Raw genomic sequence first — 27,048 nt, 5'->3', positions numbered from 1 at the left:
CGAATTCAAGCCAGAAAACAACGAAAATCGGCGAGAAATCGTTGTTTTGCATCGAAAAATGCGGTTTTCTGTAAGAATTTTGATGATTTCGTGCAGAATTCTGCTGTTTTCTTGCAATTCAGCCGTTGAATCTTGGTAAAAAGTCATGATTTTGTAGATTTCGTGCTCTTCTTTGCGAATTCAAGCCAGAAAACAACGAAAATCGGCGAGAAATCGTCATTTTGCATCGAAATATGCGGTTTTCTGTAAGAATTTTGACGATTTCGTGCAGAATTCTGCTGTTTTCTTGCAATTCAGCCGTTGAATCTTGGTAAAAAGTCATGATTTTGTAGATTTCGTGCTCTTCTTTGCGAATTCAAGCCAGAAAACAACGAAAATGGGCGAGAAATCGTCGTTTTGCATCGAAATATGCGGTTTTCTGTAAGAATTTTGATGATTTCGTGCAGAATTCTGCTGTTTTCTTGCAATTCAGCTGTAGAATCTTGGGAAAAAGTGATGATTTTGTAGATTTCGTGCTCTTCTTTGCGAATTCAAGCCAGAAAACAACAAAAATCGGCGAGAAATCGTTGTTTTGCATCGAAATATGCGGTTTTCTGTAAGAATTTTGATAATTTCGTGCTGAATTCTGCTGTTTTCTTGCAATTCAGCCGTTGAATCTTGGTAAAAAGTCATGATTTTGTAGATTTCGTGCTCTTCTTTGCGAATTCATGAAAGAAAACAACGAAAATCGGCGAGAAATCGTCGTTTTGCATCGAAATATGCGGATTTCTGTAAGAATTTTGATGATTTCGTACAGAATTCTGCTGTTTTCTTGCAATTCAGCCGTTGAATCTTGGTAAAAAGTCATGATTTTGTAGATTTCGTGCTCTTCTTTGCGAATTGAAGCCAGAAAACAACGAAAATGGGCGAGAAATCGTCGTTTTGCATCGAAATATGCGGTTTTCTGTGAGAATTTTGATGATTTCGTGCAGAATTCTGCTGTTTTCTTGCAATTCAGCTGTAGAATCTTGGTAAAAAATGATGATTTTGTAGATTTCGTGCTCTTCTTTGCGAATTCAAGCCAGAAAACAACAAAAATCGGCGAGAAATCGTTGTTTTGCATCGAAATATGCGGTTTTCTGTAAGAATTTTGATAATTTCGTGCTGAATTCTGCTGTTTTCTTGCAATTCAGCCGTTGAATCTTGGTAAAAAGTCATGATTTTGTAGATTTCGTGCTCTTCTTTGCGAATTCATGCCAGAAAACAACGAAAATCGGCGAGAAATCGTCGTTTTGCATCGAAAAATGCGGTTTTCTGTAAGAATTTTGATGATTTCGTGCAGAGTTCTGCTGTTTTCTTGCAATTCAGCCGTTGAATCTTGGTAAAAAGTCATGATTTTGTAGATTTCGTGCTCTTCTTTGCGAATTCAAGCCAGAAAACAACGAAAATCGGCGAGAAATCGTCGTTTTGCATCGAAATATGCGGTTTTCTGTAAGAATTTTGATGATTTCGTGCAGAATTCTGCTGTTTTCTTGCAATTCAGCAATTGAATCTTGGTAAAAAGTCATGATTTTGTAGATTTCGTGCTCTTCTTTGCGAATTCAAGCCAGAAAACCACGAAAATCGGCGAGAAATCGTCGTTTTGTATCGAAATATGCGGTTTTCTCTAAGAATTTTGATGATTTCGTGCAGAATTCTGCTGTTTTCTTGCAATTCAGCCGTTGAATCTTGGTAAAAAGTCATGATTTTGTAGATTTTGTGCTCTTCTTTGCGAATTCAAGCCAGATAACAACGAAAATCGGCGAGAAATCGTCGTTTTGCATCGAAAAATGCGGTTTTCTGTAAGAATTTTGATGATTTCGTACAGAATTCTGCTGTTTTCTTGCAATTCAGCCGTTGAATCTTGGTAAAAAGTCATGATTTTGTAGATTTCGTGCTCTTCTTTGCGAATTCAAGCCAGAAAACAACGAAAATCGGCGAGAAATCGTCGTTTTGCATCGAAATATGCGGTTTTCTGTAAGAATTTTGATGATTTCGTGCAGAATTCTGCTGTTTTCTTGCAATTCAGCCGTTGAATCTTGGTAAAAAGTGATGATTTTGTAGATTACGTGCTCTTCTTTGCGAATTGAAGCCAGAAAACAACGAAAATCGGCGAGAAATCGTTGTTTTACATCATTATATGCGGTTTTCTGTAAGAATTTTGATGATTTCGTGCAGAATTCTGCTGTTTTCTTGCATTTCAGCCGTTGAATCTTGGGAAAAAGTCATGATTTTGTAGATTTCGTGCTCTTATTTGCGAAGTCAAGCCAGAAAACAACGAAAATCGGCGAGAAATCGTTGTTTTGCATCGAAAAATGCGGTTTTCTGTAAGAATTTTGATGATTTCGTGCAGAATTCTGCTGTTTTCTTGCAATTCAGCCGTTGAATCTGGGTAAAAAGTCATGATTTTGTAGATTTCGTGCTCTTCTTTGCGAATTCAAGCCAGAAAACAACGAAAATCGGCGAGAAATCGTCATTTTGCATCGAAATATGCGGTTTTCTGTAAGAATATTGACGATTTCGTGCAGAATTCTGCTGTTTTCTTGCAATTCAGCCGTTGAATCTTAGTAAAAAGTCATGATTTTGTAGATTTCGTGCTCTTCTTTGCGAATTCAAGCCAGAAAACAACGAAATTCAGCGAGAAATCGTTGATTTGCATCGAAATATGCGGTTTTCTGTAAGAATTTTGATGATTTCGTGCAGAATTCTGCTGTTTTCTTGCAATTCAGCCGTTGAATCTTGGTAAAAAGTCATGATTTTGTAGATTTCGTGCTCTTCTTTGCGAATTCAAGCCAGAAAACAACGAAAATGGGCGAGAAATCGTCGTTTTGCATCGAAATATGCGGTTTTCTGTAAGAATTTTGATGATTTCGTGCAGAATTCTGCTGTTTTCTTGCAATTCAGCTGTAGAATCTTGGTAAAAAGTGATGATTTTGTAGATTTCGTGCTCTTCTTTGCGAATTCAAGCCAGAAAACAACAAAAATCGGCGAGAAATCGTTGTTTTGCATCGAAATATGCGGTTTTCTGTAAGAATTTTGATAATTTCGTGCTGAATTCTGCTGTTTTCTTGCAATTCAGCCGTTGAATCTTGGTAAAAAGTCATGATTTTGTAGATTTCGTGCTCTTCTTTGCGAATTCATGCCAGAAAACAACGAAAATCGGCGAGAAATCGTCGTTTTGCATCGAAATATGCGGTTTTCTGTAAGAATTTTGATGATTTCGTGCAGAATTCTGCTGTTTTCTTGCAATTCAGCCGTTGAATCTTGGTAAAAAGTGATGATTTTGTAGATTTCGTGCTCTTCTTTGCGAATTCAAGCCAGAAAACAACGAAAATCGGCGAGAAATCGTTGTTTTGCATCGAAAAATGCGATTTTTTGTAAGAATTTTGATGATTTCGTGCAGAATTCTGCTGTTTTCTTGCAATTCAGCCGTTGAATCTTGGTAAAAAGTCATGATTTTGTAGATTTCGTGCTCTTCTTTGCGAATTCAAGCCAGAAAACAACGAAAATCGGCGAGAAATCGTCATTTTGCATCGAAATATGCGGTTTTCTGTAAGAATTTTGACGATTTCGTGCAGAATTCTGCTGTTTTCTTGCAATTCAGCCGTTGAATCTTAGTAAAAAGTCATGATTTTGTAGATTTCGTGCTCTTCTTTGCGAATTCAAGCCAGAAAACAACGAAATTCAGCGAGAAATCGTTGTTTTGCATCGAAATATGCGGTTTTCTGTTAGAATTTTGATGATTTCGTGCAGAATTCTGCTGTTTTCTTGCAATTCAGCCGTTGAATCTTGGTAAAAAGTCATGATTTTGTAGATTTCGTGCTCTTCTTTGCGAATTCAAGCCAGAAAACAACGAAAATGGGCGAGAAATCGTCGTTTTGCATCGAAATATGCGGTTTTCTGTAAGAATTTTGATGATTTCGTGCAGAATTCTGCTGTTTTCTTGCAATTCAGCTGTAGAATCTTGGTAAAAAGTGATGATTTTGTAGATTTCGTGCTCTTCTTTGCGAATTCAAGCCAGAAAACAACAAAAATCGGCGAGAAATCGTTGTTTTGCATCGAAATATGCGGTTTTCTGTAAGAATTTTGATAATTTCGTGCTGAATTCTGCTGTTTTCTTGCAATTCAGCCGTTGAATCTTGGTAAAAAGTCATGATTTTGTAGATTTCGTGCTCTTCTTTGCGAATTCATGAGAGAAAACAACGAAAATCGGCGAGAAATCGTCGTTTTGCATCGAAATATGCGGATTTCTGTAAGAATTTTGATGATTTCGTGCAGAATTCTGCTGTTTTCTTGCAATTCAGCCGTTGAATCTTGGTAAAAAGTCATGATTTTGTAGATTTCGTGCTCTTCTTTGCGAATTGAAGCCAGAAAACAACGAAAATGGGCGAGAAATCGTCGTTTTGCATCGAAATATGCGGTTTTCTGTAAGAATTTTGATGATTTCGTGCAGAATTCTGCTGTTTTCTTGCAATTCAGCTGTAGAATCTTGGTAAAAAATGATGATTTTGTAGATTTCGTGCTCTTCTTTGCGAATTCAAGCCAGAAAACAACAAAAATCGGCGAGAAATCGTTGTTTTGCATCGAAATATGCGGTTTTCTGTAAGAATTTTGATAATTTCGTGCTGAATTCTGCTGTTTTCTTGCAATTCAGCCGTTGAATCTTGGTAAAAAGTCATGATTTTGTAGATTTCGTGCTCTTCTTTGCGAATTCATGCCAGAAAACAACGAAAATCGGCGAGAAATCGTCGTTTTGCATCGAAAAATGCGGTTTTCTGTAAGAATTTTGATGATTTCGTGCCGAGTTCTGCTGTTTTCTTGCAATTCAGCCGTTGAATCTTGGTAAAAATCATGATTTTGTAGACTTCGTGCTCTTCTTTGCGAATTCAAGCCAGAAAACAACGAAAATCGGCGAGAAATCGTCGTTTCGCATCGAAATATGCGGTTTTCTGTAAGAATTTTGATGATTTCGTGCAGAATTCTGCTGTTTTCTTGCAATTCAGCCGTTGAATCTTGGTAAAAAGTCATGATTTTGTAGATTTTGTGCTCTTCTTTGCGAATTCAAGCCAGATAACAACGAAAATCGGCGAGAAATCGTCGTTTTGCATCGAAAAATGCGGTTTTCTGTAAGAATTTTGATGATTTCGTACAGAATTCTGCTGTTTTCTTGCAATTCAGCCGTTGAATCTTGGTAAAAAGTCATGATTTTGTAGATTTCGTGCTCTTCTTTGCGAATTCAAGCCAGAAAACAACGAAAATCGGCGAGAAATCGTCGTTTTGCATCGAAATATGCGGTTTTCTCTAAGAATTTTGATGATTTCGTGCAGAATTCTGCTGTTTTCTTGCAATTCAGCCGTTGAATCTTGGTAAAAAGTGATGATTTTGTAGATTTCGTGCTCTTCTTTGCGAATTCAAGATAGAAAACAACGAAAATCAGCGAGAAATCGTCGTTTTGCATCGAAATATGCGGTTTTCTCTAAGAATTTTGATGATTTCGTGCAGAATTCAGCTGTTTTCTTGCAATTCAGCCGTTGAATCTTGGTAAAAGTCATGATTTTGTAGATTTCGTGCTCTTCTTTGCGAATTCAAGCCAGAAAACAACGAAAATCGGCGAGAAATCGTCGTTTTGCATCGAAATATGCGGTTTTCTCTAAGAATTTTGATGATTTCGTGCAGAATTCTGCTGTTTTTTGCAATTCAGTCGTTGAATCTTGGTAAAAAGTCATGATTTTGTAGATTTCGTGCTCTTCTTTGCGAATTCAAGCCAGAAAACAACGAAAATCAGCGAGAAATCGTCGTTTTGCATCGAAATATGCGGTTTTCTGTAAGAATTTTGATGATTTCGTGCAGAATTCTGCTGTTTTCTTGCAATTCAAGCGTTGAATCTTGGTAAAAAGTCATGATTTTGTAGATTTCGTGCTTTTCTTGGCAAATTCAAGATAGAAAACAACGAAAATCAGCGAGAAATCTTTGTTTTGCATCGAAATATGCGGTTTTCTGTAAGAATTTTGATGATTTCGTGCAGAATTCTGCTGTTTTCTTGCAATTCAGCCGTTGAATCTTGGTAAAAAGTCATGATTTTGTAGATTTCGTGCTCTTCTTTGGAAATTCAAGATAGAAAACAACGAAAATCAGCGAAAAATCGTCGTTTTGCATCGAAATATGCGGTTTTCTCTAAGAATTTTGATGATTTCGTGCAGAATTCTGCTGTTTTCTTGAAATTCAGCCGTTGAATCTTGGTAAAAAGTCATGATTTTGTAGATTTCGTGCTCTTCTTTGCGAATTGAAGCCAGAAAACAACGAAAGTCGGCGAGAAATCGTTGTTTTACATCATTATATGCGGTTTTCTGTAAGAATTTTGATGATTTCGTGCAGAATTCTGCTGTTTTCTTGCAATTCAGCCGTTGAATCTTGGGAAAAAGTCATGATTTTGTAGATTTCGTGCTCTTATTTGCGAATTCAAGCCAGAAAACAACGAAAATCGGCGAGAAATCGTTGTTTTGCATCGAAAAATGCGGTTTTCTGTAAGAATTTTGATGATTTCGTGCAGAATTCTGCTGTTTTCTTGCAATTCAGCCGTTGAATCTTGGTAAAAAGTCATGATTTTGTAGATTTCGTGCTCTTCTTTGCGAATTCAAGCCAGAAAACAACGAAAATCGGCGAGAAATCGTCATTTTGCATCGAAATATGCGGTTTTCTGTAAGAATTTTGACGATTTCGTGCAGAATTCTGCTGTTTTCTTGCAATTCAGCCGTTGAATCTTAGTAAAAAGTCATGATTTTGTAGATTTCGTGCTCTTCTTTGCGAATTCAAGCCAGAAAACAACGAAATTCAGCGAGAAATCGTTGTTTTGCATCGAAATATGCGGTTTTCTGTAAGAATTTTGATGATTTCGTGCAGAATTCTGCTGTTTTCTTGCAATTCAGCCGTTGAATCTTGGTAAAAAGTCATGATTTTGTAGATTTCGTGCTCTTCTTTGCGAATTCAAGCCAGAAAACAACGAAAATGGGCGAGAAATCGTCGTTTTGCATCGAAATATGCGGTTTTCTGTAAGAATTTTGATGATTTCGTGCAGAATTCTGCTGTTTTCTTGCAATTCAGCTGTAGAATCTTGGTAAAAAGTGATGATTTTGTAGATTTCGTGCTCTTCTTTGCGAATTCAAGCCAGAAAACAACAAAAATCGGCGAGAAATCGTTGTTTTGCATCGAAATATGCGGTTTTCTGTAAGAATTTTGATAATTTCGTGCTGAATTCTGCTGTTTTCTTGCAATTCAGCCGTTGAATCTTGGTAAAAAGTCATGATTTTGTAGATTTCGTGCTCTTCTTTGCGAATTCATGAGAGAAAACAACGAAAATCGGCGAGAAATCGTCGTTTTGCATCGAAATATGCGGATTTCTGTAAGAATTTTGATGATTTCGTGCAGAATTCTGCTGTTTTCTTGCAATTCAGCCGTTGAATCTTGGTAAAAAGTCATGATTTTGTAGATTTCGTGCTCTTCTTTGCGAATTGAAGCCAGAAAACAACGAAAATGGGCGAGAAATCGTCGTTTTGCATCGAAATATGCGGTTTTCTGTAAGAATTTTGATGATTTCGTGCAGAATTCTGCTGTTTTCTTGCAATTCAGCTGTAGAATCTTGGTAAAAAGTGATGATTTTGTAGATTTCGTGCTCTTCTTTGCGAATTCAAGCCAGAAAACAACAAAAATCGGCGAGAAATCGTTGTTTTGCATCGAAATATGCGGTTTTCTGTAAGAATTTTGATAATTTCGTGCTGAATTCTGCTGTTTTCTTGCAATTCAGCCGTTGAATCTTGGTAAAAAGTCATGATTTTGTAGATTTCGTGCTCTTCTTTGCGAATTCATGAGAGAAAACAACGAAAATCGGCGAGAAATCGTCGTTTTGCATCGAAATATGCGGATTTCTGTAAGAATTTTGATGATTTCGTGCAGAATTCTGCTGTTTTCTTGCAATTCAGCCGTTGAATCTTGGTAAAAAGTCATGATTTTGTAGATTTCGTGCTCTTCTTTGCGAATTGAAGCCAGAAAACAACGAAAATGGGCGAGAAATCGTCGTTTTGCATCGAAATATGCGGTTTTCTGTAAGAATTTTGATGATTTCGTGCAGAATTCTGCTGTTTTCTTGCAATTCAGCTGTAGAATCTTGGTAAAAAATGATGATTTTGTAGATTTCGTGCTCTTCTTTGCGAATTCAAGCCAGAAAACAACAAAAATCGGCGAGAAATCGTTGTTTTGCATCGAAAAATGCGGTTTTCTGTAAGAATTTTGATAATTTCGTGCTGAATTCTGCTGTTTTCTTGCAATTCAGCCGTTGAATCTTGGTAAAAAGTCATGATTTTGTAGATTTCGTGCTCTTCTTTGCGAATTCATGCCAGAAAACAACGAAAATCGGCGAGAAATCGTCGTTTTGCATCGAAAAATGCGGTTTTCTGTAAGAATTTTGATGATTTCGTGCAGAGTTCTGCTGTTTTCTTGCAATTCAGCCGTTGAATCTTGGTAAAAAGTCATGATTTTGTAGATTTCGTGCTCTTCTTTGCGAATTCAAGCCAGAAAACAACGAAAATCGGCGAGAAATCGTCGTTTTGCATCGAAATATGCGGTTTTCTGTAAGAATTTTGATGATTTCGTGCAGAATTCTGCTGTTTTCTTGCAATTCAGCAATTGAATCTTGGTAAAAAGTCATGATTTTGTAGATTTCGTGCTCTTCTTTGCGAATTCAAGCCAGAAAACCACGAAAATCGGCGAGAAATCGTCGTTTTGTATCGAAATATGCGGTTTTCTCTAAGAATTTTGATGATTTCGTGCAGAATTCTGCTGTTTTCTTGCAATTCAGCCGTTGAATCTTGGTAAAAAGTCATGATTTTGTAGATTTTGTGCTCTTCTTTGCGAATTCAAGCCAGATAACAACGAAAATCGGCGAGAAATCGTCGTTTTGCATCGAAAAATGCGGTTTTCTGTAAGAATTTTGATGATTTCGTACAGAATTCTGCTGTTTTCTTGCAATTCAGCCGTTGAATCTTGGTAAAAAGTCATGATTTTGTAGATTTCGTGCTCTTCTTTGCGAATTCAAGCCATAAAACAACGAAAATCGGCGAGAAATCGTCGTTTTGCATCGAAATATGCGGTTTTCTGTAAGAATTTTGATGATTTCGTGCAGAATTCTGCTGTTTTCTTGCAATTCAGCCGTTGAATCTTGGTAAAAAGTGATGATTTTGTAGATTACGTGCTCTTCTTTGCGAATTGAAGCCAGAAAACAACGAAAATCGGCGAGAAATCGTTGTTTTACATCATTATATGCGGTTTTCTGTAAGAATTTTGATGATTTCGTGCAGAATTCTGCTGTTTTCTTGCATTTCAGCCGTTGAATCTTGGGAAAAAGTCATGATTTTGTAGATTTCGTGCTCTTATTTGCGAATTCAAGCCAGAAAACAACGAAAATCGGCGAGAAATCGTTGTTTTGCATCGAAAAATGCGGTTTTCAGTAAGAATTTTGATGATTTCGTGCAGAATTCTGCTGTTTTCTTGCAATTCAGCCGTTGAATCTTGGTAAAAAGTCATGATTTTGTAGATTTCGTGCTCTTCTTTGCGAATTCAAGCCAGAAAACAACGAAAATCGGCGAGAAATCGTCATTTTGCATCGAAATATGCGGTTTTCTGTAAGAATATTGACGATTTCGTGCAGAATTCTGCTGTTTTCTTGCAATTCAGCCGTTGAATCTTAGTAAAAAGTCATGATTTTGTAGATTTCGTGCTCTTCTTTGCGAATTCAAGCCAGAAAACAACGAAAATGGGCGAGAAATCGTCGTTTTGCATCGAAATATGCGGTTTTCTGTAAGAATTTTGATGATTTCGTGCAGAATTCTGCTGTTTTCTTGCAATTCAGCTGTAGAATCTTGGTAAAAAGTGATGATTTTGTAGATTTCGTGCTCTTCTTTGCGAATTCAAGCCAGAAAACAACAAAAATCGGCGAGAAATCGTTGTTTTGCATCGAAATATGCGGTTTTCTGTAAGAATTTTGATAATTTCGTGCTGAATTCTGCTGTTTTCTTGCAATTCAGCCGTTGAATCTTGGTAAAAAGTCATGATTTTGTAGATTTCGTGCTCTTCTTTGCGAATTCATGCCAGAAAACAACGAAAATCGGCGAGAAATCGTCGTTTTGCATCGAAATATGCGGTTTTCTGTAAGAATTTTGATGATTTCGTGCAGAATTATGCTGTTTTCTTGCAATTCAGCCGTTGAATCTTGGTAAAAAGTCATGATTTTGTAGATTTCGTGCTCTTCTTTGCGAATTCAAGCCAGAAAACAACGAAAATGGGCGAGAAATCGTCGTTTTGCATCGAAATATGCGGTTTTCTGTGAGAATTTTGATGATTTCGTGCAGAATTCTGCTGTTTTCTTGCAATTCAGCTGTAGAATCTTGGTAAAAAATGATGATTTTGTAGATTTCGTGCTCTTCTTTGCGAATTCAAGCCAGAAAACAACAAAAATCGGCGAGAAATCGTTGTTTTGCATCGAAATATGCGGTTTTCTGTAAGAATTTTGATAATTTCGTGCTGAATTCTGCTGTTTTCTTGCAATTCAGCCGTTGAATCTTGGTAAAAAGTCATGATTTTGTAGATTTCGTGCTCTTCTTTGCGAATTCATGCCAGAAAACAACGAAAATCGGCGAGAAATCGTCGTTTTGCATCGAAAAATGCGGTTTTCTGTGAAAATTTTGATGATTTCGTGCAGAGTTCTGCTGTTTTCTTGCAATTCAGCCGTTGAATCTTGGTAAAAAGTCATGATTTTGTAGATTTTGTGCTCTTCTTTGCGAATTCAAGCCAGAAAACAACGAAAATCGGCGAGAAATCGTCGTTTTGCATCGAAATATGCGGTTTTCTGTAAGAATTTTGATGATTTCGTGCAGAATTCTGTTGTTTTCTTGCAATTCAGCAATTGAATCTTGGTAAAAAGTCATGATTTTATAGATTTCGTGCTCTTCTTTGCGAATTCAAGCCAGAAAACCACGAAAATCGGCGAGAAATCGTCGTTTTGTATCGAAATATGCGGTTTTCTCTAAAAATTTTGATGATTTCGTGCAGAATTCTGCTGTTTTCTTGCAATTCAGCCGTTGAATCTTGGTAAAAAGTCATGATTTTGTAGATTTTGTGCTCTTCTTTGCGAATTCAAGCCAGAAAACAACGAAAATCGGCGAGAAATCGTCGTTTGGCATCGAAAAATGCGGTTTTCTGTAAGAATTTTGATGATTTCGAGCAGAATTCTGCTGTTTTCTTGCAATTCAGCCGTTGAATCTTGGTAAAATTCATGATTTTGTAGATTTCGTGCTCTTCTTTGCGAATTCAAGCCAGAAAGCAACGAAAATCGGCGAGAAATCGTCGTTTTGCATCGAAATATGCGGTTTTCTGTAAGAATTTTGATAATTTCGTGCTGAATTCTGCTGTTTTCTTGCAATTCAGCCGTTGAATCTTGGTAAAAAGTCATGATTTTGTAGATTTCGTGCTCTTCTTTGCGAATTCATGCCAGAAAACAACGAAAATCGGCGAGAAATCGTCGTTTTGCATCGAAAAATGCGGTTTTCTGTGAAAATTTTGATGATTTCGTGCAGAGTTCTGCTGTTTTCTTGCAATTCAGCCGTTGAATCTTGGTAAAAAGTCATGATTTTGTAGATTTTGTGCTCTTCTTTGCGAATTCAAGCCAGAAAACAACGAAAATCGGCGAGAAATCGTCGTTTTGCATCGAAATATGCGGTTTTCTGTAAGAATTTTGATGATTTCGTGCAGAATTCTGTTGTTTTCTTGCAATTCAGCAATTGAATCTTGGTAAAAAGTCATGATTTTGTAGATTTCGTGCTCTTCTTTGCGAATTCAAGCCAGAAAACCACGAAAATCGGCGAGAAATCGTCGTTTTGTATCGAAATATGCGGTTTTCTCTAAGAATTTTGATGATTTCGTGCAGAATTCTGCTGTTTTCTTGCAATTCAGCCGTTGAATCTTGGTAAAAAGTCATGATTTTGTAGATTTCGTGCTCTTCTTTGCGAATTCAAGCCAGAAAACAACGAAAATCGGCGAGAAATCGTCGTTTTGCATCGAAATATGCGGTTTTCTGTAAGAATTTTGATGATTTCGTGCAGAATTCTGCTGTTTTCTTGCAATTCAGCCGTTGAATCTTGGTAAAAAGTGATGATTTTGTAGATTACGTGCTCTTCTTTGCGAATTGAAGCCAGAAAACAACGAAAATCGGCGAGAAATCGTTGTTTTACATCATTATATGCGGTTTTCTGTAAGAATTTTGATGATTTCGTGCAGAATTCTGCTGTTTTCTTGCATTTCAGCCGTTGAATCTTGGGAAAAAGTCATGATTTTGTAGATTTCGTGCTCTTATTTGCGAATTCAAGCCAGAAAACAACGAAAATCGGCGAGAAATCGTTGTTTTGCATCGAAAAATGCGGTTTTCTGTAAGAATTTTGATGATTTCGTGCAGAATTCTGCTGTTTTCTTGCAATTCAGCCGTTGAATCTTGGTAAAAAGTCATGATTTTGTAGATTTCGTGCTCTTCTTTGCGAATTCAAGCCAGAAAACAACGAAAATCGGCGAGAAATCGTCATTTTGCATCGAAATATGCGGTTTTCTGTAAGAATATTGACGATTTCGTGCAGAATTCTGCTGTTTTCTTGCAATGCAGCCGTTGAATCTTAGTAAAAAGTCATGATTTTGTAGATTTCGTGCTCTTCTTTGCGAATTCAAGCCAGAAAACAACGAAATTCAGCGAGAAATCGTTGATTTGCATCGAAATATGCGGTTTTCTGTAAGAATTTTGATGATTTCGTGCAGAATTCTGCTGTTTTCTTGCAATTCAGCCGTTGAATCTTGGTAAAAAGTCATGATTTTGTAGATTTCGTGCTCTTCTTTGCGAATTCAAGCCAGAAAACAACGAAAATGGGCGAGAAATCGTCGTTTTGCATCGAAATATGCGGTTTTCTGTAAGAATTTTGATGATTTCGTGCAGAATTCTGCTGTTTTCTTGCAATTCAGCTGTAGAATCTTGGTAAAAAGTGATGATTTTGTAGATTTCGTGCTCTTCTTTGCGAATTCAAGCCAGAAAACAACAAAAATCGGCGAGAAATCGTTGTTTTGCATCGAAATATGCGGTTTTCTGTAAGAATTTTGATAATTTCGTGCTGAATTCTGCTGTTTTCTTGCAATTCAGCCGTTGAATCTTGGTAAAAAGTCATGATTTTGTAGATTTCGTGCTCTTCTTTGCGAATTCATGCCAGAAAACAACGAAAATCGGCGAGAAATCGTCGTTTTGCATCGAAATATGCGGTTTTCTGTAAGAATTTTGATGATTTCGTGCAGAATTATGCTGTTTTCTTGCAATTCAGCCGTTGAATCTTGGTAAAAAGTCATGATTTTGTAGATTTCGTGCTCTTCTTTGCGAATTCAAGCCAGAAAACAACGAAAATGGGCGAGAAATCGTCGTTTTGCATCGAAATATGCGGTTTTCTGTGAGAATTTTGATGATTTCGTGCAGAATTCTGCTGTTTTCTTGCAATTCAGCTGTAGAATCTTGGTAAAAAATGATGATTTTGTAGATTTCGTGCTCTTCTTTGCGAATTCAAGCCAGAAAACAACAAAAATCGGCGAGAAATCGTTGTTTTGCATCGAAATATGCGGTTTTCTGTAAGAATTTTGATAATTTCGTGCTGAATTCTGCTGTTTTCTTGCAATTCAGCCGTTGAATCTTGGTAAAAAGTCATGATTTTGTAGATTTCGTGCTCTTCTTTGCGAATTCATGCCAGAAAACAACGAAAATCGGCGAGAAATCGTCGTTTTGCATCGAAAAATGCGGTTTTCTGTGAAAATTTTGATGATTTCGTGCAGAGTTCTGCTGTTTTCTTGCAATTCAGCCGTTGAATCTTGGTAAAAAGTCATGATTTTGTAGATTTTGTGCTCTTCTTTGCGAATTCAAGCCAGAAAACAACGAAAATCGGCGAGAAATCGTCGTTTTGCATCGAAATATGCGGTTTTCTGTAAGAATTTTGATGATTTCGTGCAGAATTCTGTTGTTTTCTTGCAATTCAGCAATTGAATCTTGGTAAAAAGTCATGATTGTGTAGATTTCGTGCTCTTCTTTGCGAATTCAAGCCAGAAAACCACGAAAATCGGCGAGAAATCGTCGTTTTGTATCGAAATATGCGGTTTTCTCTAAGAATTTTGATGATTTCGTGCAGAATTCTGCTGTTTTCTTGCAATTCAGCCGTTGAATCTTGGTAAAAAGTCATGATTTTGTAGATTTTGTGCTCTTCTTTGCGAATTCAAGCCAGAAAACAACGAAAATCGGCGAGAAATCGTCGTTTTGCATCGAAATATGCGGTTTTCTGTAAGAATTTTGATGATTTCGTGCAGAATTCTGTTGTTTTCTTGCAATTCAGCAATTGAATCTTGGTAAAAAGTCATGATTTTGTAGATTTCGTGCTCTTCTTTGCGAATTCAAGCCAGAAAACCACGAAAATCGGCGAGAAATCGTCGTTTTGTATCGAAATATGCGGTTTTCTCTAAGAATTTTGATGATTTCGTGCAGAATTCTGCTGTTTTCTTGCAATTCAGCCGTTGAATCTTGGTAAAAAGTCATGATTTTGTAGATTTTGTGCTCTTCTTTGCGAATTCAAGCCAGAAAACAACGAAAATCGGCGAGAAATCGTCGTTTGGCATCGAAAAATGCGGTTTTCTGTAAGAATTTTGATGATTTCGTGCAGAATTCTGCTGTTTTCTTGCAATTCAGCCGTTGAATCTTGGTAAAAAGTCATGATTTTGTAGATTTCGTGCTCTTCTTTGCGAATTCAAGCCAGAAAACAACGAAAATCGGCGAGAAATCGTCGTTTTGCATCGAAATATGCGGTTTTCTGTAAGAATTTTGATGATTTCGTGCAGAATTCTGCTGTTTTCTTGCAATTCAGCCGTTGAATCTTGGTAAAAAGTGATGATTTTGTAGATTTCGTGCTCTTCTTTGCAAATTCAAGCCAGAAAACAACGAAAATCGGCGAGAAATCGTCGTTTTGCATCGAAATATGCGGTTTTCTCTAAGAATTTTGACGATTTCGTGCAGAATTCTGCTGTTTTCTTGCAATTCAGCCGTTGAATCTTGGTAAAAAGTCATGATTTTGTAGATTTCGTGCTCTTCTTTGCGAATTCAAGATAGAAAACAACGAAAATCAGCGAGAAATCGTTGATTTGCATCGAAATATGCGGTTTTCTGTAAGAATTTTGATGATTTCGTGCAGAATTCTGCTGTTTTCTTGCAATTCAGCTGTAGAATCTTGGTAAAAAATGATGATTTTGTAGATTTCGTGCTCTTCTTTGCGAATTCAAGCCAGAAAACAACAAAAATCGGCGAGAAATCGTTGTTTTGCATCGAAATATGCGGTTTTCTGTAAGAATTTTGATAATTTCGTGCTGAATTCTGCTGTTTTCTTGCAATTCAGCCGTTGAATCTTGGTAAAAAGTCATGATTTTGTAGATTTCGTGCTCTTCTTTGCGAATTCATGCCAGAAAACAACGAAAATCGGCGAGAAATCGTCGTTTTGCATCGAAAAATGCGGTTTTCTGTGAAAATTTTGATGATTTCGTGCAGAGTTCTGCTGTTTTCTTGCAATTCAGCCGTTGAATCTTGGTAAAAAGTCATGATTTTGTAGATTTTGTGCTCTTCTTTGCGAATTCAAGCCAGAAAACAACGAAAATCGGCGAGAAATCGTCGTTTTGCATCGAAATATGCGGTTTTCTGTAAGAATTTTGATGATTTCGTGCAGAATTCTGTTGTTTTCTTGCAATTCAGCAATTGAATCTTGGTAAAAAGTCATGATTTTGTAGATTTCGTGCTCTTCTTTGCGAATTCAAGCCAGAAAACCACGAAAATCGGCGAGAAATCGTCGTTTTGTATCGAAATATGCGGTTTTCTCTAAGAATTTTGATGATTTCGTGCAGAATTCTGCTGTTTTCTTGCAATTCAGCCGTTGAATCTTGGTAAAAAGTCATGATTTTGTAGATTTTGTGCTCTTCTTTGCGAATTCAAGCCAGAAAACAACGAAAATCGGCGAGAAATCGTCGTTTGGCATCGAAAAATGCGGTTTTCTGTAAGAATTTTGATGATTTCGTGCAGAATTCTGCTGTTTTCTTGCAATTCAGCCGTTGAATCTTGGTAAAAAGTCATGATTTTGTAGATTTCGTGCTCTTCTTTGCGAATTCAAGCCAGAAAACAACGAAAATCGGCGAGAAATCGTCGTTTTGCATCGAAATATGCGGTTTTCTGTAAGAATTTTGATGATTTCGTGCAGAATTCTGCTGTTTTCTTGCAATTCAGCCGTTGAATCTTGGTAAAAAGTGATGATTTTGTAGATTTCGTGCTCTTCTTTGCAAATTCAAGCCAGAAAACAACGAAAATCGGCGAGAAATCGTCGTTTTGCATCGAAATATGCGGTTTTCTCTAAGAATTTTGACGATTTCGTGCAGAATTCTGCTGTTTTCTTGCAATTCAGCCGTTGAATCTTGGTAAAAAGTCATGATTTTGTAGATTTCGTGCTCTTCTTTGCGAATTCAAGATAGAAAACAACGAAAATCAGCGAGAAATCGTTGATTTGCATCGAAATATGCGGTTTTCTGTAAGAATTTTGATGATTTCGTGCAGAATTCTGCTGTTTTCTTGCAATTCAGCCGTTGAATCTTGGTAAAAAGTCATGATTTTGTAGATTTCGTGCTCTTCTTTGCGAATTCAAGCCAGAAAACAACGAAAATGGGCGAGAAATCGTCGTTTTGCATCGAAATATGCGGTTTTCTGTAAGAATTTTGATGATTTCGTGCAGAATTCTGCTGTTTTCTTGCAATTCAGCTGTAGAATCTTGGTAAAAAATGATGATTTTGTAGATTTCGTGCTCTTCTTTGCGAATTCAAGCCAGAAAACAACAAAAATCGGCGAGAAATCGTTGTTTTGCATCGAAATATGCGGTTTTCTGTAAGAATTTTGATAATTTCGTGCTGAATTCTGCTGTTTTCTTGCAATTCAGCCGTTGAATCTTGGTAAAAAGTCATGATTTTGTAGATTTCGTGCTCTTCTTTGCGAATTCATGCCAGAAAACAACGAAAATCGGCGAGAAATCGTCGTTTTGCAGCGAAAAATGCGGTTTTCTGTGAAAATTTTGATGATTTCGTGCAGAGTTCTGCTGTTTTCTTGCAATTCAGCCGTTGAATCTTGGTAAAAAGTCATGATTTTGTAGATTTTGTGCTCTTCTTTGCGAATTCAAGCCAGAAAACAACGAAAATCGGCGAGAAATCGTCGTTTTGCATCGAAATATGCGGTTTTCTGTAAGAATTTTGATGATTTCGTGCAGAATTCTGTTGTTTTCTTGCAATTCAGCAATTGAATCTTGGTAAAAAGTCATGATTTTGTAGATTTCCTGCTCTTCTTTGCGAATTCAAGCCAGAAAACCACGAAAATCGGCGAGAAATCGTCGTTTTGTATCGAAATATGCGGTTTTCTCTAAGAATTTTGATGATTTCGTGCAGAATTCTGCTGTTTTCTTGCAATTCAGCCGTTGAATCTTGGTAAAAAGTCATGATTTTTTAGATTTTGTGCTCTTCTTTGCGAATTCAAGCCAGAAAACAACGAAAATCGGCGAGAAATCGTCGTTTGGCATCGAAAAATGCGGTTTTCTGTAAGAATTTTGATGATTTCGTGCAGAATTCTGCTGTTTTCTTGCAATTCAGCCGTTGAATCTTGGTAAAAAGTCATGATTTTGTAGATTTCGTGCTCTTCTTTGCGAATTCAAGCCAGAAAACAACGAAAATCGGCGAGAAATCGTCGTTTTGCATCGAAATATGCGGTTTTCTGTAAGAATTTTGATGATTTCGTGCAGAATTCTGCTGTTTTCTTGCAATTCAGCCGTTGAATCTTGGTAAAAAGTGATGATTTTGTAGATTTCGTGCTCTTCTTTGCAAATTCAAGCCAGAAAACAACGAAAATCGGCGAGAAATCGTCGTTTTGCATCGAAATATGCGGTTTTCTCTAAGAATTTTGACGATTTCGTGCAGAATTCTGCTGTTTTCTTGCAATTCAGCCGTTGAATCTTGGTAAAAAGTCATGATTTTGTAGATTTCGTGCTCTTCTTTGCGAATTCAAGATAGAAAACAACGAAAATCAGCGAGAAATCGTCGTTTTGCATCGAAATATGCGGTTATCTCTAAGAATTTTGATAATTTCGTGCAGAGTTCTGCTGTTTTCTTGCAATTCAGCCGTTGAATCTTGGTAAAAAGTCGTGATTTTGTAGATTTCGTGCTCTTCTTTGCGAATTCAAGCCAGAAAACAACGAAAATCGGCGAGAAATCGTCGTTTTGCATCGAAATATGCGGTTTTCTGTAAGAATTTTGATGATTTCGTGCAGAATTCTGCTGTTTTCTTGCAATTCAGCCGTTGAATCTAGGTAAAAAGTCATGATTTTGTAGATTTCGTGTTCTTCTTGGCGAATTCAAGATAGAAAACATCGAAAATCGGCGAGAAATCGATGTTTTGCATCGAAATATGCAGTTTTCTCTAAGAATTTTGATGATTTCGTGCAGAATTCTGCTGTTTTCTTGCAATTCAGCAGTTGAATCTTGGTAAAAAGTCATGATTTTGTAGATTTCGTGCTCTTCTTTGCGAATTCATGCCAGAAAACAACGAAAATCGGCGAGAAATCGTCGTTTTGCATCGAAATATGCGGTTTTCTGTAAGAATTTTGATGATTTAGTGCAGAATTCTGCTGTTTTCTTGCAATTCAGCAGTTGAATCTTGGTAAAAAGTCATGATTTTCTAGATTTCGTGCTCTTCTTTGCGAATTCATGCCAGAAAACAACGAAAATCGGCGAGAAATCGTCGTTTTGCATCGAAATATGCGGTTTTCTGTAAGAATTTTGATGATTTCGAGCAGAATTCTGCTGTTTTCTTGCAATTCAGCCGTTGAATCTTGGTAAAAAGTCATGATTTTGTAGATTTCGTGCCCTTCTTTGCGAATTCAAGCCAGAAAACCACGAAAATCGGCGAGAAATCGTCGTTTTGCATCGAAATATGCGGTTTTCTCTAAGAATTTTGATGATTTCGTGCAGAATTCTGCTGTTTTCTTGCAATTCAGCCGTTGAATCTTGGTAAAAAGTCATGATTTTGTAGATTTCGTGCTCTTCTTTGCGAATTCAAGCCAGAAAACAACAAAAATCGGCGAGAAATCGTTGTTTTGCATCGAAATATGCGGTTTTCTGTAAGAATTTTGATAATTTCGTGCTGAATTCTGCTGTTTTCTTGCAATTCAGCCGTTGAATCTTGGTAAAAAGTCATGATTTTGTAGATTTCGTGCTCTTCTTTGCGAATTCATGCCAGAAAACAACGAAAATCGGCGAGAAATCGTCGTTTTGCATCGAAATATGCGGTTTTCTGTAAGAATTTTGATGATTTCGTGCAGAATTCTGCTGTTTTCTTGCAATTCAGCCGTTGAATCTTGGTAAAAAGTCATGATTTTGTAGATTTCGTGCTCTTCTTTGCGAATTCAAGCCAGAAAACAACGAAAATGGGCGAGAAATCGTCGTTTTGCATCGAAATATGCGGTTTTCTGTGAGAATTTTGATGATTTCGTGCAGAATTCTGCTGTTTTCTTGCAATTCAGCTGTAGAATCTTGGTAAAAAATGATGATTTTGTAGATTTCGTGCTCTTCTTTGCGAATTCAAGCCAGAAAACAACAAAAATCGGCGAGAAATCGTTGTTTTGCATCGAAATATGCGGTTTTCTGTAAGAATTTTGATAATTTCGTGCTGAATTCTGCTGTTTTCTTGCAATTCAGCTGTTGAATCTTGGTAAAAAGTCATGATTTTGTAGATTTCGTGCTCTTCTTTGCGAATTCATGCCAGAAAACAACGAAAATCGGCGAGAAATCGTCGTTTTGCATCGAAAAATGCGGTTTTCTGTAAGAATTTTGATGATTTCGTGCAGAGTTCTGCTGTTTTCTTGCAATTCAGCCGTTGAATCTTGGTAAAAAGTCATGATTTTGTAGAATTCGTGCTCTTCTTTGCGAATTCAAGCCAGAAAACAACGAAAATCGGCGAGAAATCGTCGTTTTGCATCGAAATATGCGGTTTTCTGTAAGAATTTTGATGATTTCGTGCAGAATTCTGTTGTTTTCTTGCAATTCAGCAATTGAATCTTGGTAAAAAGTCATGATTTTGTAGATTTCGTGCTCTTCTTTGCGAATTCAAGCCAGAAAACCACGAAAATCGGCGAGAAATCGTCGTTTTGTATCGAAATATGCGGTTTTCTCTAAGAATTTTGATGAATTCGTGCAGAATTCTGCTGTTTTCTTGCAATTCAGCCGTTGAATCTTGGTAAAAAGTCATGATTTTGTAGATTTTGTGCTCTTCTTTGCGAATTCAAGCCAGAAAACAACGAAAATCGGCGAGAAATCGTCGTTTTGCATCGAAAAATGCGGTTTTCTGTAAGAATTTTGATGATTTCGTGCAGAATTCTGCTGTTTTCTTGCAATTCAGCCGTTGAATCTTGGTAAAAAGTCATGATTTTGTAGATTTCGTGCTCTTCTTTGCGAATTCAAGCCAGAAAACAACGAAAATCAGCGAGAAATCGTCGTTTTGCATCGAAATATGCGGTTTTCTGTAAGAATTTTGATGATTTCGTGCAGAATTCTGCTGTTTTCTTGCAATTCAGCCGTTGAATCTTGGTAAAAAGTCATGATTTTGTAGATTTCGTGCTCTTCTTTGCGAATTCAAGCCAGAAAACAACGAAAATCGGCGAGAAATCGTCGTTTTGCATCGAAATATGCGGTTTTCTGTAAGAATTTTGATGATTTCGTGCAGAATTCTGCTGTTTTCTTGCAATTCAGCCGTTGAATCTAGCTAAAAAGTCATGATTTTGTAGATTTCGTGTTCTTCTTGGCGAATTCAAGATAGAAAACATCGAAAATCGGCGAGAAATCGTTGTTTTGCATCGAAATATGCAGTTTTCTCTAAGAATTTTGATGATTTCGTGCAGAATTCTGCTGTTTTCTTGCAATTCAGCCGTTGAATCTTGGTAAAAAGTCATGATTTTGTAGATTTCGTGCTCTTCTTTGCGAATTCAAGCCAGAAAACAACGAAAATCGGCGAGAAATCGTCGTTTTGCATCGAAATATGCGGTTTTCTGCAAGAAGTTTGATAATTTCGTGCAGAATTCTGCTGTTTTCTTGCAATTCAGCCGTAGAATCTTGGTAAAAAGTGATGATTTTGTAGATTTCGTGCTCTTCTTTGCGAATTCAAGATAGAAAACAACGAAAATCAGCGAGAAATCGTCGTTTTGCATCGAAATATGCGGTTTTCTCTAAGAATTTTGATGATTTAGTGCAGAATTCTGCTGTTTTCTTGCAATTCAGCAGTTGAATCTTGGTAAAAAGTCATGATTTTGTAGATTTCGTGCTCTTCTTTGCGAATTCATGCCAGAAAACAACGAAAATCGGCGAGAAATCGTCGTTTTGCATCGAAATATGCGGTTTTCTCTAAGAATTTTGATGATTTAGTGCAGAATTCTGCTGTTTTCTTGCAATTCAGCAGTTGAATCTTGGTAAAAAGTCATGATTTTCTAGATTTCGTGCTCTTCTTTGCGAATTCATGCCAGAAAACAACGAAAATCGGCGAGAAATCGTCGTTTTGCATCGAAATATGCGGTTTTCTGTAAGAATTTTGATGATTTCGAGCAGAATTCTGCTGTTTTCTTGCAATTCAGCCGTTGAATCTTGGTAAAAAGTCATGATTTTGTAGATTTCGTGCTCTTCTTTGCGAATTCAAGCCAGAAAACCACGAAAATCGGCGAGAAATCGTCGTTTTGCATCGAAATATGCGGTTTTCTCTAAGAATTTTGATGATTTCGTGCAGAATTCTGCTGTTTTCTTGCAATTCAGCCGTTGAATCTTGGTAAAAAGTCATGATTTTGTAGATTTCGTGCTCTTCTTTGCGAATTCAAGAAAGAAAACAACGAAAATCAGCGAGAAATCGTCGTTTTGCATCGAAATATGCGGTTTTCTCTAAGAATTTTGATGATTTAGTGCAGAATTCTGCTGTTTTCTTGCAATTCAGCAGTTGAATCTTGGTAAAAAGTCATGATTTTGTAGATTTCGTGCTCTTCTTTGCGAATTCATGCCAGAAAACAACGAAAATCGGCGAGAAATCGTCGTTTTGCATCGAAATATGCGGTTTTCTCTAAGAATTTTGATGATTTCGTGCAGAATTCTGCTGTTTTCTTGCAATTCAGCCGTTGAATCTTGGTAAAAAGTCATGATTTTGTAGATTTCGTGCTCTTCTTTGCGAATTCAAGAAAGAAAACAACGAAAATCAGCGAGAAATCGTCGTTTTGCATCGAAATATGCGGTTTTCTCTAAGAATTTTGATGATTTAGTGCAGAATTCTGCTGTTTTCTTGCAATTCAGCAGTTGAATCTTGGTAAAAAGTCATGATTTTGTAGATTTCGTGCTCTTCTTTGCGAATTCATGCCAGAAAACAACGAAAATCGGCGAGAAATCGTCGTTTTGCATCGAAATATGCGGTTTTCTGTAAGAATTTTGATGATTTCGAGCAGAATTCTGCTGTTTTCTTGCAATTCAGCCGTTGAATCTTGGAAAAAGTCATGATTTTGTAGATTTCGTGCTCTTCTTTGCGAATTCAAGCCAGAAAACAACGAAAATCGGCGAGAAATCGTCGTTTTGCATCGAAATATGCGGTTTTCTGTAAGAATTTTGATGATTTCGTGCAGAATTCTGCTGTTTTCTTGCAATTCAAGCGTTGAATCTTGGTAAAAAGTCATGATTTTGTAGATTTCGTGCTCTTCTTTGCGAATTCAAGCCAGAAAACAACGAAAATCGGCGAGAAATCGTCGTTTTGCATCGAAATATGCGGTTTTCTGTAAGAATTTTGATGATTTCGTGCAGAATTCTGCTGTTTTCTTGCAATTCAGCCGTTGAATCTTGGTAAAAAGTCATGATTTTGTAGATTTCGTGCTTTTCTTAGCAAATTCAAGATAGAAAACAACGAAAATCAGCGAGAAATCGTTGTTTTGCATCGAAATATGCAGTTTTCTCTAAGACTTTTGATGATTTCGTGCAGAATTCTGCTGTTTTCTTGCAATTCAGCCGTTGAATCTTGGTAAAAAGTCATGATTTTGTAGATTTCGTGCTCTTCTTTGCAAATTCAAGATAGAAAACAACGAAAATCAGCGAAAAATCGTCGTTTTGCATCGAAATATGCGGTTTTCTCTAAGAATTTTGATGATTTCGTGCAGAATTCTGCTGTTTTCTTGAAATTCAGCCGTTGAATCTTGGTAAAAAGTCATGATTTTGTAGATTTCGTGCTTTTCTTTGCGAATTCATGCCAGAAAACAACGAAAATCAGCGAGAAATCGTCGTTTTGCATCGAAATATGCGGTTTTCTGTAAGAATTTTGATGATTTCGTGCAGACTTCTGCTGTTTTCTTGCAATTCAAGCGTTGAATCTTGGTAAAAAGTCATGATTTTGTAGATTTCGTGCTCTTCTTTGCAAATTCAAGCCAGAAAACAACGAAAATCGGCGAATAATCGTCGTTTTGCATCGAAATATGCGGTTTTCTCTAAGAATTTTGATGATTTCGTGCAGAATTCTGCTGTTTTCTTGCAATTCAGCCGTTGAATCTTGGTAAAAAGTCATAATTTTGTAGATTTCGTGCTCTTCTTTGCGAATTCAAGCAAGAAAACAACGAAAATCGGCGAGAAATCGTCGTTTTGCATCGAAATATGCGGTTTTCTATAAGAATTTTGATGATTTCGTGCAGAATTCTGCTGTTTTCTTGCAATTCAGCCGTTGAATCTTGGTAAAAAGTCATAATTTGGAGATTTCGTGCTCTTCTTTGCGAATTCAAGCCAGAAAACAACGAAAATCGGCGAGAAATCGTCGTTTTGCATCGAAATATGCGGTTTTCTGTAAGAACTTTGATGATTTCGTGCAGAATTCTGCTGTTTTCTTGAAATTCAGCCGTTGAATCTTGGTAAAAAGTCATGATTTTGTAGATTTCGTGCTTTTCTTTGCGAATTCATGCCAGAAAACAACGAAAATCAGCGAGAAATCGTCGTTTTGCATCGAAATATGCGGTTTTCTGTAAGAATTTTGATGATTTCGTGCAGACTTCTGCTGTTTTCTTGCAATTCAAGCGTTGAATCTTGGTAAAAAGTCATGATTTTGTAGATTTCGTGCTCTTCTTTGCAAATTCAAGCCAGAAAACAACGAAAATCGGCGAATAATCGTCGTTTTGCATCGAAATATGCGGTTTTCTCTAAGAATTTTGATGATTTCGTGCAGAATTCTGCTGTTTTCTTGCAATTCAGCCGTTGAGTCTTGGTAAAAAGTCATAATTTTGTAGATTTCGTGCTCTTCTTTGCGAATTCAAGCCAGAAAACAACGAAAATCGGCGAGAAATCGTCGTTTTGCATCGAAATATGCGGTTTTCTGTAAGAATTTTGATGATTTCGTGCAGAATTCTGCTGTTTTCTTGCAATTCAGCCGTTGAATCTTGGTAAAAAGTGATGATTTTGTAGATTTCGTGCTCTTCTTTGCGAATTGAAGCCAGAAAACAACGAAAATCGGCGAGAAATCGTTGTTTTACATCATTATATGCGGTTTTCTGTAAGAATTTTGATGATTTCGTGCAGAATTCTGCTGTTTTCTTGCAATTCAGCCGTTGAATCTTGGGAAAAAGTCATGATTTTGTAGATTTCGTGCTCTTATTTGCGAATTCAAGCCAGAAAACAACGAAAATCGGCGAGAAATCGTTGTTTTGCATCGAAAAATGCGGTTTTCTGTAAGAATTTTGATGATTTCGTGCAGAATTCTGCTGTTTTCTTGCAATTCAGCCGTTGAATCTTGGTAAAAAGTCATGATTTTGTAGATTTCGTGCTCTTCTTTGCGAATTCAAGCCAGAAAACAACGAAAATCGGCGAGAAATCGTTGTTTTGCATCGAAATATGCGGTTTTCTGTAAGAATTTTGATGATTTCGTGCAGAATTCTGCTGTTTTCTTGCAATTCAGCCGTTGAATCTTGGTATAAATTCATGATTTTGTAGATTTCGTGCTCTTCTTTGCGAATTCAAGCCAGAAAACAACGAAAATCGGCGAGAAATCGTTGTTTTGCATCGAAATATGCGGTTTTCTGTAAGAATTTTGATAATTTCGTGCTGAATTCTGCTGTTTTCTTGCAATTCAGCCGTTGAATCTTGGTAAAAAGTCATGATTTTGTAGATTTCGTGCTCTTCTTTGCGAATTCATGCCAGAAAACAACGAAAATCGGCGAGAAATCGTCGTTTTGCATCGAAATATGCGGTTTTCTGTAAGAATTTTGATGATTTCGTGCAGAATTCTGCTGTTTTCTTGCAATTCAGCCGTTGAATCTTGGTAAAAAGTCATGATTTTGTAGATTTCGTGCTCTTCTTTGCGAATTCAAGGCAGAAAACAACGAAAATAGGCGAGAAATCGTCGTTTTGCATCGAAATATGCGGTTTTCTGTAAGAATTTTGATGATTTCGTGCAGAATTCTGCTGTTTTCTTGCAATTCAGCTGTAGAATCTTGGTAAAAAATGATGATTTTGTAGATTTCGTGCTCTTCTTTGCGAATTTAAGCCAGAAAACAACAAAAATCGGCGAGAAATCGTTGTTTTGCATCGAAATATGCGGTTTTCTGTAAGAATTTTGATAATTTCGTGCTGAATTCTGCTGTTTTCTTGCAATTCAACCGTTGAATCTTGGTAAAAAGTCATGATTTTGTAGATTTCGTGCTCTTCTTTGCGAATTCATGCCAGAAAACAACGAAAATCGGCGAGAAATCGTCGTTTTGCATCGAAAAATGCGGTTTTCTGTAAGAATTTTGATGATTTCGTGCAGAATTTTGCTGTTTTCTTGCAATTCAGCCGTTGAATCTTGGTAAAAAGTCATGATTTTGTAAATTTCGTGCTCTTCTTTGCGAATTCAAGCCAGAAAACAACGAAAATCGGCGAGAAATCGTCGTTTTGCATCGAAATATGCGGTTTTCTGTAAGAATTTTGATGATTTCGTGCAGAATTCTGCTGTTTTCTTGCAATTTAGCCGTTGAATCTTGGTAAAAAGTCATGATTTTGTAGATTTCGTGCTTTTCTTGGCAAATTCAAGATAGAAAACATCGAAAATCAGCGAGAAATCGTTGTTTTGCATCGAAATATGCAGTTTTCTCTAAGAATTTTGATGATTTCGTGCAGAATTCTGCTGTTTTCTTGCAATTCAGCCGTTGAATCTTGGTAAAAAGTCATGATTTTGTAGATTTCGTGCTCTTCTTTGCAAATTCAAGATAGAAAACAACGAAAATCAGCGAAAAATCGTCGTTTTGCATCGAAATATGCGGTTTTCTGTAAGAATTTTGATGATTTCGTGCAGAATTCTGCTGTTTTCTTGCAATTCAAGCGTTGAATCTTGGTAAAAAGTCATGATTTTGTAGATTTCGTGCTCTTCTTTGCAAATTCAAGCCAGAAAACAACGAAAATCGGCGAATAATCGTCGTTTTGCATCGAAATATGCGGTTTTCTCTAAGAATTTTGATGATTTCGTGCAGAAATCTGCTGTTTTCTTGCAATTCAGCCGTTGAATCTTGGGAAAAAGTCATGATTTTGTAGATTTCGTGCTCTTATTTGCGAATTCAAGCCAGAAAACAACGAAAATCGGCGAGAAATCGTTGTTTTACATCATTATATGCGGTTTTCTGTAAGAATTTTGATGACTTCGTGCAGAATTCTGCTGTTTTCTTGCAATTCAGCCGTTGAATCTTGGGAAAAAGTCATGATTTTGTAGATTTCGTGCTCTTATTTGCGAATTCAAGCCAGAAAACAACGAAAATCGGCGAGAAATCGTTGTTTTGCATCGAAAAATGCGGTTTTCTGTAAGAATTTTGATGATTTCGTGCAGAATTCTGC

Source organism: Gnatocerus cornutus, chromosome 7, assembly GCF_029298725.1.
Source record: "Gnatocerus cornutus isolate USDA-ARS CGAHR chromosome 7, icGnaCorn1.1, whole genome shotgun sequence".
Taxonomy (NCBI): Eukaryota; Metazoa; Arthropoda; class Insecta; order Coleoptera; family Tenebrionidae; genus Gnatocerus; species Gnatocerus cornutus.
This window is presented reverse-complemented; position numbering follows the sequence as displayed.